The following is an 18,390-nucleotide window of genomic DNA, read 5'->3' as shown; positions in this document are numbered from 1 at the left end:
CATTGTTACAGCAGCAGAGAATAGTGTCAGGAAATACAGAGAAATAAATAAAGAGTATAAATATATATGCAATGTATGTAGTTTTAAACAGTTATTGTTATTGCACATGGTAGATTAAATATTGCACATGGTAGATTCCGATATTGCACATGGTAGAACAGTAAGAGCAGTAAAGTACAGTGAGCATTTTTTTGTACAGTACAGGTGAGCTATTGAGAGCAGTGGCTGTTGTACAGTCTGACGGCATGTGGAAGGACCTGCGGTATCTCTCCTTCACGCACCGCGGGTGCAGCAGCCGGGCACTGAAGGAGCTGCTCAGTGCTGACAGGGAGTGGTGCATGGGGTGGGACAGGTTCTTCAACATGTGCTTGAATTTGGTCCTGGTCCTCCTGTCTCCCACCACCTCCACCGGGTCAAGATGGCCCCCCAGGACAGAGCTGGACTTCTTGATGATTTTGTTCAGTCTCTTCCTGTCAGCAGTGGAGATGCTGCTGCCCCAGCAGACCACTCCATAAAAGATGGCTGATGCCACCACAGCATTGAAGAAGGTCCTCAGGAGCGTCACTCCACTCCAAAGGACCTGAGTCTCCTCAGGAGATGTAGTCTGCTCTGACCCTGGTAGAATGCAGCTGTGTTGTCAGTCCAGTCCAGCTTGTTGTTGAGATGAACACCCAGGTACTTGTAGGACCTCACCATCTCAATGTCCATTCCCTGGATGTTCACTGGTACAGGGGAAGAGTGTTTGACCCTGCGGAAGTCCACTACCAGTTCTTTAGTTTTAATGGTGTTAATCTGCAGGCAGTTCCTCTGGCACCAATCCACAAAGTCCTGAGGTCGGTTTGTGAGGTAGTCCAAGATCCAGGTGGCGAGGTGATGGTCCAAACCAGCGCACTCCAGCTTGTCCTTCAGTAGTGTGGGTTGGATTGTGTTGAAAGCACTAGAGAAATCAAAAAACATGATTCTCACGATGCTCCCAGCATTCTCCAGGTGAGAGAGAGATTTGTGTAGAAGGTGGATGATGGCATCCTCCACTCCAATGCCAGGTTGGTAGGCAAACTGAAGTGGGTCCATAGCTGGACTCAACAGGGGGCGGAGGTGGACAAGAAGCAGTCTCTCCAGGGTCTTCATCAGGTGTGAGGTCAGTGCCACGGGCCTATAACTATTAAAGTCTTTCGGGTGTGGGGTCTTTGACACTGGTACCACGCAAGATGTTTTCCACAGCTGTGGAACTCTCCCTAATCTCAGACTGAGATTAAAGATGTGTCTTTAATATGTCAAAGTATATTGATTATCTATGGCCCCCTGGATGATATTTAATTACTATTAGAACCGGCCTGCAGGCCACAGCCGCCCGCTGGTGTTTTGCACGCACAAACACTACATTCCCCACAATGCAACGGTAGCCTGCAAAGTCACTGCAGTGCGCACAAGCGGCTTCATTGCCTGGACTTGACGCGTTGCAAGCAGCGCGAGGGTCCGTGCGGCGAAAATGATGTAATCGCAGTGGCTAAGCCCGTGTGCAAGGGCCTCACCCGCTGTCGATTTGCAAGGTCGTGCACCTCTCGCATTTTGTAACTTCGCGCGCACCACGCCTCAATGCCATGAGCAAAGTCATGTTTGCAGGGTTCATACACCTTTATAAGGTGGAATTCAAGCACTTGTACGTCACTTTAAAGGTCCATTTCAATATTTCCCAGCACATTAAACTTAATTAAGTTAAATATTTATACATATACTTGAAATGATTCGAAATAATTCACTTTTTATCACATTATTTAATGGTTGTTTATTTTCAAAACGCCCAATCTTAACGTCTTCATGTTAAGATTGGGCACAAGAGGCTCGTATTTGTTAACGTAATACAAGAGAACTGTTCAGTGAGATAGTTATTTGTTGTGAAATGATGTAATTACAATTTCAAGCATTTTCAAGTACTTTAGCCTAAATTCCTGCACTTTTCAAACCTGAAACACAAAGCAACATTAAAATTCGTCAGGTAAATGTTCTTTCCCCTGTTTTTGAGGAGTGTTTCTTTATACTACCACATATCGTTTCGGACAACACTGCAAAGAATGTGACACGGAAAGTATGAACGCGTCCGCCGTTCGTGCAGGTTCGCGCGAGGTGTGCGGAGTCGCGCGCTATGGTCACTCATGAAAGTATAAACCTAGTTTCATCAGCAGTCGTGTGTTCCCGAAGGTAAAAGTGTTCACGAAGGTAAAAGGTAAACCTGTGTGTCTTCTGTGTGGAGAAAGTTTGGCTGTAATGAAAAAATATAATCTAAGAAGGCACTATCAAACGTCTCAGAAACACACAGACAAAGACAAGAAGTTACTGACAGAGCCATAACAAAATATTGCTTTATTCATTTAATGTACAGGACATGTGATTTTTCTTTGAAGGAAGTTTGTTTTTATCTGTTTGCCTGATGAAAAATGTTTTCACTTGAAATTACTGACAGATCCATAAGAAAATATTGCGTTATTCATTTAAGCATTAAATAATATAGGCTACACTGTGTTAGGTCTTGGCTCAATAGGCTATGTGCAATCATTTCAATATGTTTTAATAAACATTGAACCAGTCCGGCCCTTGGCTTGCAGCAAATTTGGTTTTTTGGCCCTTGGTGTATTTGACTTTGACATCCCTGATATACAGTATCATAACTGGGCAAAGTATAGGATTTTGTATGTGATCTTGCAGGTTAAATTGCAACTTATGTAAAGTGTTTTATATTTTGGTGTGATGTACATTTGCTTAATTCTGTCCATTAAAGAGAAAGACTGAAATTTACTCCAGTCCTATGGAGTGAGATTACTGTCTTTAATACAAGAAAGCAAAGATGAGGTTCAATTGAGCAAGTAAGACACACTGAGCAAAACAACCGAGCAAAACCAGTGACAGTGAGAGCAGAGAAACAAGAATCACACAGTTAAGTGTGTTTGCTTCACTGTTTTCACCACACGTTTGTTTTTTGCTCTATTCTCTGTTTTCAGTGCACTTTTCAGTTTTTTGCTCACTTCTAAAACTACCACACAGACATTTTATTTGAATTTTAACATCATTTGGACATTAATGCCAAGCTAAAGAACATTGATAAACATTTCAGCCACTTTGTGCTTGCAAAGCAGAATCTGAAAACAGTTGTAAAAGAACTTGGCCTCCTCCAGCACAGCATCATTCAGTCTGAACCCACTCGCTGGAGCTCCACACACCACATGATGCAGAGATGCTGGAGCAGAAACACTGAACATTACGCTGGAGATTAGGGAACATTTGCTACGCCAACTGCTGATCAATGGGACATAATTTCCAGTTTGATTGACATGCTGGAACCTGTTGAGGAAGTTCCTCTTGAGATCAACAGTTCAGAGGCTCCATCTCCAGTATCATCCCAAGCATTGCTGTGCTGAAGATGGAGCTTCAGGCAGAGGGTCATAACACGAGGAGGATGGAAACACTCAGGGAAACCTGCTGCAGAAAAGGTTTGCAGGGATGGAGGAGAGAAAATGTTTGGTGCTAGTGACACTGCTGGATCCTCGTTATATCCTCATGTCTTCTTTACAGTGGACACACTGACCAAGACAGAACAACAGATAAAAGAAGAGCAGGACATTGTGTCCCAGCAACTGATACAGACACCACTGAAGACCAAGGATCAGAGAAAGGTGGAAGATGAAGAATTACCTGGTCACTCCAGCGTTCTTCCACAAACAAATGCAAATGGGAACCCTAATTTCTGAAATAATTCAGTTCTTTGTTAAAAAGACCAGCATGTTCACTGTAGCAGCCTTCAGTGCTGACCGCTGGCATGTTACAATATTGCCTCCTGTGCTAAAAAGCCTTTCAGAGGCTGCACTGGTAGCTGGTATTTTCTTGCTAAACGACTAACCTGAGGAAAGTTAATTTCATGCAGCGTCCACCATGCAAGAGGATCGCTTTCACTGTCTGCTGGAAAACACTGTAAGTAGCTGTTTAGCTCTGCTAACATTGTGTGTACTCCCTTGTCAGGGACTGCCCTCTTGAAAAAGCTTCCAAGAGTCTTCTTTAGTCTCTTTGCATCACTTCCTGTGTCTTCTGCTGATGCTGAAGCTTGCTGAGGTGTTTCAAAGTCAGAGGTGCCACTCTGCTCTGACAGATAAGATTCCATCTCCTGAACTGCTCTGGCTTTCATAACCTCAATCTCTTCTGGGCCAAGTACAGAGTGTGAGGATGGGGTCATGAGTGGAGAGGCCAATATACATTTGTCAAATCATGTGTGATTTATGTCATGTTCATCCAATCATATGCTTTAATCACCTCATGAACACCTTGTGTGCTTATGAACTAAAGTACAAGAGATGAGAGCTAATTCCCCTCTCGTTTGCAGGCGCTCTTGAGTGTATGTAAATGAGAACTCTGGATTGATCCATATTCATTTTGTCATGCGGGGTGTGCGAACACGGACAAACCGCTGGGGTTTTGTTATAGGAGCCCAAATGCCAGACCACAAACAAAAAACAATAAAATGAAACCTCCGCCACAAGGAATGCGGGAAAAGCGAGAAAGAAAACACCCTTGAATAAGTATACTCAAAAAGGGAAAAACCCGAGAAGAAAATAAGGAAAACGCGGAGAGAACTCGACGCGAGGTGAGTATAAAAATAAAATAATTCACTAGAGAAAAACAAAATGCAGAACTGAGCAGAAGCGAAAAGTACAACAGCACGAAAATAGAAAAGTAAATAACCCACAACTAAGGAATGCGGAATGAGATCAACGTGAATAAGAAAAACTGAAATCAAAAGACAACCCAAAAACGCGGAACGAAGTCAACGCGACAAAACGGGAGAGAGAGAAGGAAACGAAAACCGTCAGGGAAGGACTGAATCAGCCAAAAGCGGCGAAAAACAAAAACCCTTCCTAATCAAACCAAAAACTGGAATAGGAAGAAATATAGCGGGAGGAAAACTTGAGAATGGCCCAAAGGGGCGCAGGAGTGAACACTAGTGATGGGACATCTGAAGCTACGCTTCGAAGCGTGTACCGAGTAAAAAGGGGCATGTCCGATGAAGCCCCGCTTCGGAGCTTGTGTTAGATTGAGCAAAATCACGTGATCAGCAACAAACGAGGCCTCGCATTACATCGGCCACGTCATTGCTTCATTTTGCGTATCGTTTTTCAAAATAAAAGCGCTATGAACCCTGTTGCTTCGTGTTGTAGAAGGTGGTTAAATTTAAAATCTGGAACGTTCTAAATTCTTTTTGTTTGATCAGGATGTACATCAGATTCACACATCAAAAACAGACTAAAAACCATTGGAAGAGGCAAACCTTATTTGTAATGTTAAAAACATTTTACATTTGGCAGACGCCCTTATCCAGAGCGACTTACATTTTATCTCATTTTTATATAAGTGAACAATTGAGGGTTAAGGGGCGCCTCAGTCATGGCCTCAGGTCTGGGAATCGAACCCACAACCCTCCGGTTACAAGACCAGTTCCATAACCACTTCCCTTCCCTAACCACCAGGCCATGACTACCAAACCAGATCTAGAACCCCCAAGAAGCAATTATTTAAAACACATTTTGTTTTTTTTTAATCAGTTTCTAACTCAAAATATTCAGTCTGCCTCAACAACCACTCAATTCCCAATATAGTAAAGTACAACATATCTTCATTGTCAAATACGTTCATGACATACAAGAAAACCCAACACAACCACTAATGGTCAAGGATTAGATTGGCTACAAATCATTTTAATAATTAAAACATGACAATTAAGTATGATTTAATTGATTCTCCTGTTACTAAACATGAGTTTGATAGAAACTTTGTGACAATATTGCATTTACAAATTTTTGAAAGTATGATCCAACTGAATGACGAGGCTGTTACAGTTTCACCAGCAGATGTCACTAGTGAGTGATGAATGAAGCCTCGAGTAATGAACCTTTTTGCAAAGCAAAGGGTTGGAAAGCTTCATTGCTTCAAGAGGCTTCATTTGCCCATCACTAGTGAACACTCGAAACGACAGGGGATAGCGGAGAGAAAAAACACTGTAGAGAAGGCAAAGAAAGTAACGCAATGGAAACCACGATACCGGCTGACCGCTTGAAAGACCAAACAACTCAGCAAAGATGAGTCGCAGTCGGCCTCCTTAAGAAGGGTGAAATCCGGCTGCGGCTCATCTTCGCTGATTGAGAGTTGTGGAATGCGAACGCCTTCTGGTATTCATGGCATGCATAGAGGAGGGGCCTGCCCTGACAGGGGACCGCGAGCGCCCTCTGGTGGACATGGGCGGGGCAGCGCCGGGGCCTGCCCTGACACATTTTACTCTATTACCTTACCTAACTGCTTCTGACTTTTATTGTGCTCACCATTTAAGGGTTACAGAACTTTTTAATGGTCTTCGTCAGGTCTGTGTGGTTCTCTTCCACTTGTAGAATGTCACTGGTAAACAACTGAAGCACTGGCTTCAAACAAGAGACAGTAACATAGTCCTCAGCAGACAGTGCATTTGTAAACTCTAGAAGAGGACCAAGGGCCTTGTTCACAGAGTCAAGTACCTCCATATCTTGCCACATAAGGACCAGGGCCCGTATTTATCAAACTTCTTAGAATTACTCCTAAGAATGCTGCTAAGAATTGACTTATGTCTAAAATAATTCTTAGTTAAAAGCTGAGACTAAAAGTTAGTTATCAAGCCTCTCAGTCTCACTTTAAGCGAAGTGTAGGAGTAATTCTTAAGCGTCAGTCTCAGAGCTGATTTACGACACCTGGCTGTGCCTCAAAGCTGATCCTGGATGACGTTGTTTCAAAACCCCCTGCAAGAACCAATCACTGGATCGGATCTCATGTTCAATAATATTTCCTGAGAAATGTCAAGATAAAATTCATAAAATGTTGAAATACCTTCACATTTAACTTAATAATGTTGCAGTCATAATTTTTGTGAAATTACACAGCGTATTTACATAGTTAATAAATAATCCATTAAAAAATATTTCATATCTACCTTTAAGTATGTGACATGCACTGGTATGTATAATTTTCCCTTCTTTCTTTTGTTATGCATATATTTTCTCAGATTTATTTTGGATACTGCATACATTCTAACCGAATCACATTCAGGCAGAGGACCACCGGGCCAGCCTCTTAGCGCATTTTGTGAGGTGGTGCAGCGTATCAAGGGGGGAGACGCGGTGCTGTGCGGTGATCTGTGGAGTGGAGGGGGGTTAGGATCCTGCATTAATGAAATTCTAAAACATATCTCAAAGACAAAGTTTTTTTATCATTTATTTAGATTTGCACACAAACACTGTGATGCTAATTGTCACTTCAAAATTATTGCATCTGTCAGTAATAAAGAAGTTGCTCATGCTCCCGACCCTGCTGGCTTGAGCGCAGATTCTCCATCTGCCCCTCCCTCTCTGACAGCGCTTCCAAACACCACCAGTCATGAATGGCCGGAGGAAAAGTGGGCGTCTGAAGGAAGTCTGGCAGAGGACTCACTCCCAAATGACATACAATAACTGACAAGGCAGAAGTCAAAGCTTAAAATTAAAGTATTAAAATCGCAGCATGAATATTACACTCTTGCACGAAAAAAAGAAAAAAATTTTTTACCCATGCTTATCTTAATGCCTAATTATTGTGCATATTTGTGCATTGTGCATATTTGTGTGCATATTTATATATCTATAAAATTGAAATGTGTACCTAAAATGAAGGTTCGCACGCGTCTCTGTCTTCTCAGTGCCATCTCAGCCCCCTAGTGGCAACTCTTAACGACTTATGAGTCCTCTGGATCAGTCTTAACTTTTCGGGAGAGTAAGAGTGATTCTTATACTTGAGAGTTTTGATAACTGGCACTTACACTTAACTCTGTGAGTAGGAGCAAATCTAAGAATTTTTCAGCACTTAAGTCCAAAATTCCACTCTAAGAAGTTTGATAAATACGGGCCCAGGTGCCTTGTTGACCTGTCAGCAGCCAAGACCTGAGTGATGCTTTTTCTTGTTCCAGCAGCTGCTGGATCATCTTGTGATTACATCTCCATCTTGTGGGAGTTTCTGTTACTAGTTTGTGTTGAGGTGGCCCATGTCTCTCTGTTCATCTTGAAGTGATCGCTGCTTCTTCCAGCTGTGAGGAAAGGCACTCACAATCTTTTTACCAACACTCACAGCTCTGTCAACCCTGGTGTCCTTCAGACTTCTCTCTGTAAATGAAATAATACTGAGAACAAATAAGCAGTCAGAAATATTTTACAATATTTATAGCGACATCTCAATTTACAGAAGTTTCTCAATGACTTCCCTGGTAAAACAAATTATTTTATAGTAGTGCTGGGCGGTATACCGGTTCACACCGAAAACCGGTGTTTATTTTTGTTATCATAAGAATTTTTCATGAACCGGCCACACCGTCATGAAAGTCATGAAAGGAGGGTTCTGAAATTGGATCCAGTGCAAAGATATTTTTTTTTGTGCTGCTGCGGTCAAGTGACTGGTGCTCTGCGCCTCTAGATATAAGTAGGTCGAACCGACGCGGTGCTTGTAGTAAGACGTTACAGCGGTTAAATGACCGGCACTTTGGAGCTTCTAGTGTTCTAGTGTAGATCTGTCTGTCTCTCTATCTCTCTCTCTCTCTCTCTCTCTCTCTCTCTCTCTCTCTCTCTCTCTCTCTCTCACACGCACACACACACACACACACATACACACACACATGCACACACCTTGATAACATGTCTGTCTGTCTCTTACTCAGACACACACAGCCACCTAGATAATGGGTCTGTTTATCTCTCTCACATACACAAGCATATAGATAACAGGTCTCTCTCTCTCTCTCTCTCTCTCTCTCTCTCACACACACACACACACACACACACACACTCACCTAGATAACAGCTGTCTTTCTTTGTCTCATACACAGGCACCTAGACAACAGGTCTGTCCGTCTGTCTCTCTCTCTCTCACTGTTACGACCCGGCCTAGGCTACCGGATCGTAACAGGTAAAGACAGAGAAATATTTATGATGAAGGAAAACATTTTATTTGTGGCGGGACAATAGGCTTCAGGAGTTGATATGGCTAAAGAAAAAAAAATAACAACTTGGAAACACAACAGAATGGCTAACTTCCTATTTGACAGAAAGAATAAAGAAAATATACAAAAACCTACCCTAACTCCCTAACCTTAAACAGAGGACAAAACGGAACAAAAATAGCCTCAACTCCCTACGTCCCAACCAATGAGAAAACCCAAGAAGTGAATATACAGGCTATGTACAGTGTGCTATATACAATAGGCGACCAGACTTATATTGAGGGGGGAAACCGTAATCGTAGTCAATGGAGAAGCGTAGATCATAACCGACACAGAATCCAAAAATACATCAACAAACACTTCCACACATACACTCAGAACACCACGAACAAACTGGTGTTCACGAACAAAACTACATACATGTAGCGAATATATTGATTATTTATGAATTATGAAACAACACCTGATTGTTCAGGAACCAAGGTTTTGATAATGGGGACAGGTGGAATATTGTTGAAAGGTGTCTTATTACCGAAGGGTGAACACTGAATCTGTGCAGTAACCTAATACCACGGATCAAAATATGCTACTACCATGACCAAATTAATGAATAAATGTTCAAATTTATTGAATGATTAATATCACAATTATAAGCGTTACATATGGGATGATTTGGCTCAGAAGAGTAGCTAATTCTAATAGGTAAGCAAGTATAAATCAAAAGGAAAGCCATAAAACAGTTGATTATTATATAACTATGAATGGACTATGTAGGTAAAGTAAACCTTCCCTAAACAAAGTAGGACCAAGGGGAAAATGAGGCTTCAGGAGGAAATCAGAAAGAGAGCAGAACCCCAACAGAGGAGCCCCAAATGAAGAGCGGTCGCCATACCAAACGTTATGGAGAGAGAGAACTGTACAGAAATAGACAATTAAAGGCACCCAAAGCAACATGTGATAGCGGTTTACTTTGTGTGTGAAAGGGGAACCCGTCCGCCGGCTCAACTGTCGACATTTCTGAAGGCGGACTGGACTTGACGCGATGTCTTGTATTGCGGATCTTGGCCATGAAGTTGGTGCTTACACGACCCGGGCACCTTTCTCAAGTTCAGCTCTAAGATGTTCAGTGAGCCGGCCTAGTTCATCTGCTCCCAACTTCCTTGGTTAGTTAAGTCTTCACTGGAGGCCACAGCGGTGGCTCACAGGTGCTTATCTTGACGTTGGCTACACTGAATGTGATTTAAAATCAATATCTGCCGGCCGAGCAAAGTGAAATTAAAATAAAATAGCTTCAAAAGACTAGATGAATGAGAGCAAATTTGACGAAAACGGCATAAAACAAAGTAGTTCTAAGTACCAGTACCGATGTTCTGGCTTTGGTTCCGCTCCTTTGGTTCAGACTAGTGAAACACTATTTAAGCAACTTTTAGGGGTGTGATCTCCTGTGAGACGCTGGGGTGTGAGACGCTGAGTCCGTCTGAGGCGGAGCGGATTCACACACCTTCACCGTCATTGTTCCTCTCCAACCTACAATCTCTTGGCAACAAAATTAGGTCTGGGAATTAGGAGGAATTATGTCTGCTCAACCAAACCAACAGGATCTTCTCCACTGTATCTGCCCTGTTCTTCATGGAGACCTGGCTGTCTGAGCCAACCCCACACAGCGTGCTGCACGTCCCGGTCTTCCAGCTGCTGAGAGTGGACAGAGACGCGGTGCAGAGTGGGAAGAGCAGGGGAGGAGGAATCTGCTTCTATATCATGGAGCGCTGGTGTAGTGACAATACCGTACTGTTAACATCACGCTCTCCTCATCTGGAGTCTCTGTTCATTAACTAGAGGCTGTTTTACTCTCCCAGAGAGTTCAGCTCCTTCATTCTGGCTGGTGTGTACGTTGCACCGAGCTCGTGCACGGGTGACACACAGAGACAGCTGGCTGAACAAATAAGGGATCTAGAGAGAGACACCCAGACTCATCATCATCCTGGGGGACTTTAACAGTGTGAACCTCACGAAGGAGATGCCCAAATACAGACAACACATGGTGTGAGCTACAGGAGAGGGCAACACACTAGATAAGTGCTACATTAGCATTAAGAGCCGATCGCGCTGTCACACATGCAGCTCTCGGGTTTTCAGATCATAGCCTCGTTCACCTCATTCCTACATACCAGCAGAAACTCAACACAGCAAGCCGGTGGTTCCAGCAGTGAAGAGGTGGACTAGTGGAGACATTGAGAGGCTGCAGGGCTGCTTCACGTCCACAAGCTGGGCTGTTTGAAGAGGCCACAGACGGACTGGACAAATACAGACGCTGTGTTGTCATACGTACGTTTCTCTGAAGACAGCTGTGTCTCAACTACATCACAGGTTAAATACAGCAACAGCAAACCCTGGTTTACTGCAGAACTCAAACAGCTTCGGAGGGAACAGGAAGCAGCGTTCAGGAGCGGAGACAGAACCGCCTACAAAAAGGCCAAGTACAGACTGGAGAGACGTGTTACAGCTTGTTACGCCCCTGCGTGGTGTTGTTGTTGTTGTTGTTGTTATTGTTGTTGTTTCTGTTTCCGTCGGCTCTGCTGTCACCTTCAGGATTCTGCCACCCATTCTCGTCCCTAACAACTTCACCACGCCTTGCCTCTGGATTCCTCATCGATTGGTGGACTGGATGTGACGTGTACCCCAACATGGGATAAAAACCGCACAGACCCGGCAGGACAAGGAGGGAGACGCAGGACATTAGAGAGAGAGAGAGAGAGAGAGAGAGAGAGAGAGAGAGAGAGAGAGCGAGAGCGAGAGCGAGCGATTGTGTGTTGGTGTGATTTTGTGGGTGTTTTGTAAATTCGATTGATTTAGTGTGTACCAATTTGTTGTAGTTTTGGATAAGGATTCTGGTTTGCCCCATTTTGGATTGGTTGCTTGGTTAATGCATAGTTGTATATAACATGTTTATTGTAATTATTGTACTGTATATATATATTCACAAATGCAGTTTGGGTGAGTAGCGAACTTGACGCTCTTTTGTTTGCAGTTTTGTTTTTTGTGTTGAATGGTTATACTATACCTCCACTATATATATATAAATTGTGACTGCCTGTATAAAAATACACTTCCCTTTACATTCCCCTATTTCTCCGTTGTTTCTTATCATTGCTGTTACACCTCACACCCTAGACCGGGGCGTAACACAGCTGCTAAGAGAAAGTATTCAGAGCAGCTGAACAGCCACGTCACTGCTAACAAGTCATCTTCATCCTGGAACAGTCTTGAGCTTCTCACTGACTACAAGGAGAGGAGACCCCCCTCCTCCTGAATGACCCACAGCTCACCAACCACCTGAATGAGTTCTACTGCAGATTTGAACTCACAAAAGACAATCAAGAAACGCTCTCCCCCCAACACCCCCTTCTCCCCCACGCTGTCTCTCTCACCTACACCCCCTGTGTGTCTCTCCATCAGCCTGCAGGACGTCCACAGACTCTTCAACAGATAGAGGTGAGGAAAGCCCCGGGGCCTGACAGTCTCTCCATCCACCCTTAAACACTGCTGTGACCAACTAGCCCCAGTCTTCACCACCATTTTCCACAGATCACTGGAGGCGTCCCAGCCTGTTTCAAAACCTCCACCATTATCCCAGTTCCCAAGAAACCCACCATGACTAGACTCAATGACTACAGACCTGTTGCCCTGACCTCTGTAGTCATGAAGGTCCTTGAACTCTTGGTGTTAGCCCACCTAAAGACTATTACAGACCCCCTGCTGGACCCCCTGTAGTTTGTGTACAGAGCAAACAGGTCTATTGATGCCGTGGTCAACTTGACTCTTCAATTCATATTACATGTGGACAGTCCTGGAACCCATGACATGACATGCCAACAGCTGAAATATCTTTGTGATGTGTTTATATTGCTTGGCTGATGTGCTGTAAGTGAAACCTCAGCTACAGTCACACCCATCTGGTTATTTATAATCACATCAAATGTTGATGTTCCTCTCAAGACTGAAAAACAATCCATTAGGTGGATTAAAAATAATGAATAACACAGTTACACTTGAAGCTTAAATACTTGTGCTTTCTTTACATTTCTCAGGCATACTGAAGGCATTCTGATCATCTAATTGAACACTTTCAAAGATTGATTCAAAGATTTTCAAAGATTCAAAGTTCACATGCAATATGCGAAACCTGGTCCAAACTCACCATTATAGGGTGATAGAACACAGATATCTAAAATCTTTAACACTCACATGATTATTATATTTTAATTTATGCTACACATAAGTCATTGGGGCCATTTGATTCAGCTCTAGAAGCTGAATAACTTCAGCCATTCCAATGTGTCAAAACTGCACTATATGTTAACTATTTAAAATAATTATTTAAAGGTTACAGTGCAAAAGGTCAAAAGGTCAGTCTTTACAAAACTGGACAAGTGTCTGTGTTGAAGGTTTCTGCCCATCAGCCTTCATGACATGGAGGCTCTTGAGAAACTCTGACTCCATTTATAATCAGTTGAAGAGCCTCATTAGGCCTCACAGACACAAACTGCTAAAGGGCAGAAATGAGGGGGAAGACATCAGCAAACAAATGTACAGACACGATTATGACAATATTATATGGTTTTAGTCACAAAACACTGTTGCTCAGGGAGCAAATCTTCAGATTTCTTCAATTCCTTCAGACTGTATGCATCCTGGTAACAAGAGTGGACCAGTACAGTTGAGGGTTGAACTTGAAATGTTCAATCAACTTCAATTCTGCAATCAACTGATCACCAAGAGCCACATATGTGCTTTAATTCATTAGTGTCTTGTTACTTTATTGTAATATCAGTATGGTAGTACTTGGTCTTCATCTAGTGGACACACACTGGAATTGATTGAAAAATTGTGCTTAGGTAAAACATTACACACACACACACACACACACACACACACATATATATATATATATATATATATATATATATATATATATATATATATATATATATATATATATATATATATATATATATATATATATAAAGCTATTCTCAGCATGTGATTTAGTTCTATGACTTGATTTTTTTTCTTTTATGTTAGCAAATCAGTCTCAAAATTAAAAATTTAAATATAATATGGAAATTGGCAATTTGATCCTAAATGTGCATTTACATGTTCCACTCCCACAAGCAACTTTGAGCTCAAAATTCAAATTCAAATGCAGTAATTCCATGTATAAGAGGACTGTATGTCTTTCTCTCTCACACACACAGGTAATGAGGAAACAGTCTGTCTGTCTCTCACACACACATACAGGCACCTAGGTAACAGGTCTGTCTGTCTCTCACACACACATACAGGCACCTAGGTAACATGTCTGTCTCACACACACACACACACATATACAGGCACCTAGGTAACAGGTCAGTCTGTCTCACACACACATACAAGCACCTAGGTAACAGTTCAAGTTCAAGTAGTTTTTATTGTCAATTCTGCCAATGTACAGGACATACAAAGAATCGAAATTACGTACTCTCCTTCCCAAGTTTCAGCACAAAAAACAACACGAATGTACACTGAAGTACAAATAAAATTATAAATAATAGGAGAGTGAGACAATAACTGTGCAACAATAACTGTACAGAGTAAACATATGTGTGACAAGAGACATGAAGTATTAAGAGGGTAAGAAAGTGCAATGTGAGCAGTAGTGCATGTATGAGATGTGTTAGTGCATAACAGTTCTTGTAAGTACTGTTACTAGGTTTTAGTACTGTGTTGATCCGGATGCTATTTGAGTGTGTGTTGGGGTTAGGAGGGGGGGGGGGGGGGGGGGGGGGGGGGTGGAGCTGGGAGAGAGTTCAGCATCCTCACAGCCTGGTGTATGTAGCTGTCTCACAGCCTGGTGTATGTAGCTGTCTCACAGTCTGGTGTATGTAGCTGTCTCACAGCCTGGTGTATGTAGCTGTCTCACAGTCTGGTGTATGTAGCTGTCTCACAGCCTGGTGTATGTAGCTGTCTCACAGTCTGGTGTATGTAGCTGTCTCACAGCCTGGTGTATGTATCTGTCTCACAGCCTGGTGTATGTAGCTGTCTCACAGCCTGGTGTATGTAGCTGTCTCACAGCCTGGTGTATGTAGCTGTCTCACAGTCTGGTGTATGTAGCTGTCCTTCAGTCTGGTGTATGTAGCTGTCTCACAGTCTGGTGTATGTAGTTGTCTCACATTCTGGTGTATGTAGCTGTCTCACAGCCTGGTGTATGTAGCTGTCTCACAGCCTGGTGTATGTAGCTGTCTCACAGTCTGGTGTATGTAGCTGTCTCACAGCCTGGTGTATGTAGCTGTCCTTCAGTCTGGTGGTTCTAGCCCTGAGACTCCACAGTCTCCTCCCTGATGGCAGCAGGCTGAAGAAACTGTGTAGTGGGTGTGTTGGATCTCCTGCCAGGCGGAGGGCTTTCCGTGTGAGGCGGGAGCTGAATAAGTCCAGAAGGGAGGGGAGAGATGTACCGACGATCTTCTCAGCTGCGCTCACGATGCGCTGGAGGGACCTGCGGCAGGATGCTGTGCAGGCCCCATACCACACGGTGAGACAGCTGGTCAGGATGCTCTCGATGGCCCCGCTGTAGAAGGTGCTCATGATGGGGGTTGGGGCACCGGCTCTTCTTAGTTTGCGGAGAAAGTAGAGCCGCTGATTAGCCTTCCTGGCTAATGATGCTGAGTTGGTGGTCCAGGAGAGGTCCTCTGTGACATGCACACCCAGGAACTTGGTGCTGCTCACCCTCTCCACCTCAGTATCATTGATGAACAGGGGACTGTGCTGTGTGCGAGTTCTCCTGAAGTCCACTGTAAGAGCCATGTTGAGAAATGCAGTACATGTGTTTACCCACTAGGGGAGTGTGTATGTGCTTCAATTGCAGTTAAATCGATTCAGTTCTGTTTAAGTTCTCTAGACGGTCGGGTTGAGGTGATACAGTTTTCTGAATGACCGACCAGTTAAGACCTCAACTAAGATAGACATGTACAGCTTGGATTATTGATATCTTTTGTATTTTGACCTTATATGTCAGTAAACATTGTTACATGAAGATTTTCTGAGCTTGAGGAAATTTTGTCGCCTCAGACTGGTTGCTATTCACCCGCTCCGTTGGTGGTAAGCAGAGCAAGAAAGAGTTGCCACTACATAAAGTCAGAAAACTTCACTGGAAGTAGGACCCTTCACAGAACCACTCCAGGAGCGTCAAGGGGATTTAAGAGTTTGGAAAGGTGAGCTGAAGCTAACTCCTGCTATTGCTAAATGCTGAGTCAGAAGCAGAAGCTAACCCCTGCTAACATAGCTGCTATTGCTACGTGCTGAGTCATTCAGTGAGGATGTGGTGTCTTGTTTAATCACGGATCTTATATTAGGATAATCTCTGCACTTCGAAGAAGTATAAGGACACGAGCATTTGATGTTGAAAGGGTTGCTAGTGAATTAATACGATGGCAGAAAGTTCTGGAAACAAACAGACACCTGAAGATGTTGGCCACAGGAGGGCGCCAAAGCCCACTGAAAGGGCATTACAAGAGAAGCTGCATAGACTAATTGGAACAAGAAAGGGAAAATTCAGCAGGCTCACAACTAAAATGAAAGAAATTTATGAGCTCATGGGTAATGATGAGAATGTATACAGAGTGTGAGATCTTTTGCAAGGTGATATGTGGAACTTGAATGAAGAAGTAGTCAAGCTCAATGATTCCATCATTCCTTTAATGGAGGAAGAAGAAAGGAAAGTGGATCAGGAATGGTTCATCAATAAGGTAATGTCAGTCAAGGCATATGTTGACAGTTCAATGGAATGGGTTGGATGCCAGCTTCAAAAACAAGAAAAGGTTCCAAGTGCACCTTCAGATGTTTCCTTCGAAGAAGATGATGATGTGGGTGATAGTGTTTCACAAGTTAATCTGCAGGATTGCAGACCTAAAAATAAATATGGATCTGTAGCCTCAGGTGGGTCCAGAAGGTCCTCAAGGAGCTCAGTGTCAACTGTGCGCGCCAAAGAGGCAGCAGAACATGCAGCTCTACTAGCACGAGCAGCAGCACTAGAACAAAAACAAGTTCTTGATCTTGAAGAAGCCAAGCTCAAGGCTAAAAGAGAGAAGTTAAAAGTTGACGCAGCACTTGCAGAATCAATTGCAAAATTGAAAGTGTTAGAGTCATATGAAGAAGATGGCATGAACAGTTATGTCTCTAAAAGATCTTCTAGACAAAAGAAGATATAAAGGAAGAAAGAGACGATAGAGCACAGACTTCAGCAGAAAGAATACTACAGAGGTCTGATCCTGGAATATACCAGCTAGTGCGTAGTAACCAGACACAAGGTGCAAGACAATTGAATGATGACAAAGACCTCCATCAAGTGTTACAGAAACAAAGTTTCATCACAGAGATGCTTGTAAGACAGCATAATTTATCAAGTCTGCCACGCAAGGAGGTTCCAGTGTTTAAAGGTGATCCTCTCACTTACAAGTCGTTCATTAGGTCATATGAACATGCTGTGGAGAGCAAAGCTGATTCCTACCAAGACAAGTTCTACTACCTGGAGCAGTACACCAGTGGTGAAGCACAGGAACTAGTTCGTAGCTGTGAGCATATGCCATCTGAAAGAGGCTACAAGGAAGCCAGAAGGCTGCTGCAAAAAAACTATGGCAATGAGTTAAAGATTGCAAATGCCTACATGGAGAAAGCATTGAATTGGCCTATTATCAGGCAAGAAGATGGTAAAGCTCTCAATGCATATGCGCTGTTCCTGATCGGCTGCAAGAACACAATGGGTGATTTAGACTTCATGGAGGAAATGGACAACCCCACTAATATGTGGACTGTTCTTCTGAAGCTTCCTTACAAAGTGCGTGAGAAATGGAGAGTGACAGCCTTTGAAATTCAAGAGAAGGGAAGAGGACGTGCCAGGTTCTCAGACATGGTCGAGTTCATTGATCGCCAGGCAAATATCATCATGGACCCCATATTTGGAATCATGTCAGAGTCTCATACGATAAAAGAAGGAAAGAACAGAAAGGATAACGAAGTCAGGAGAGGTAGTCAAAGGAGTAGCTTTGCTACAGGCGTTAAGGCTCCACTAGAAGAAAAGGAACAAGAAGTGACAGTGAAGAAGGTTGTTAATATTGCTTTGCAGAAACCTTGTGTCTACTGTCACAACAAGCACACTCTAGCAGAATGTAGAAAGATTAGAGAGCTACCAGTTAAAGATAGATTGGATTTTCTAAAGTCCAAAGGCTTGTGCTTTGGATGTCTCTTCCCAAGACATCTTAGCAAGGACTACAAAAGGAAAGCAAAGTGTCAGATATGTACACAAAGACATCCAGACCTGTTGCACATGG

Source organism: Brachyhypopomus gauderio, chromosome 1 (genome assembly GCF_052324685.1).
Source record: "Brachyhypopomus gauderio isolate BG-103 chromosome 1, BGAUD_0.2, whole genome shotgun sequence".
In the NCBI taxonomy this organism is placed as follows: Eukaryota; Metazoa; Chordata; class Actinopteri; order Gymnotiformes; family Hypopomidae; genus Brachyhypopomus; species Brachyhypopomus gauderio.
Note: the sequence above shows the minus strand (reverse complement) of the source record.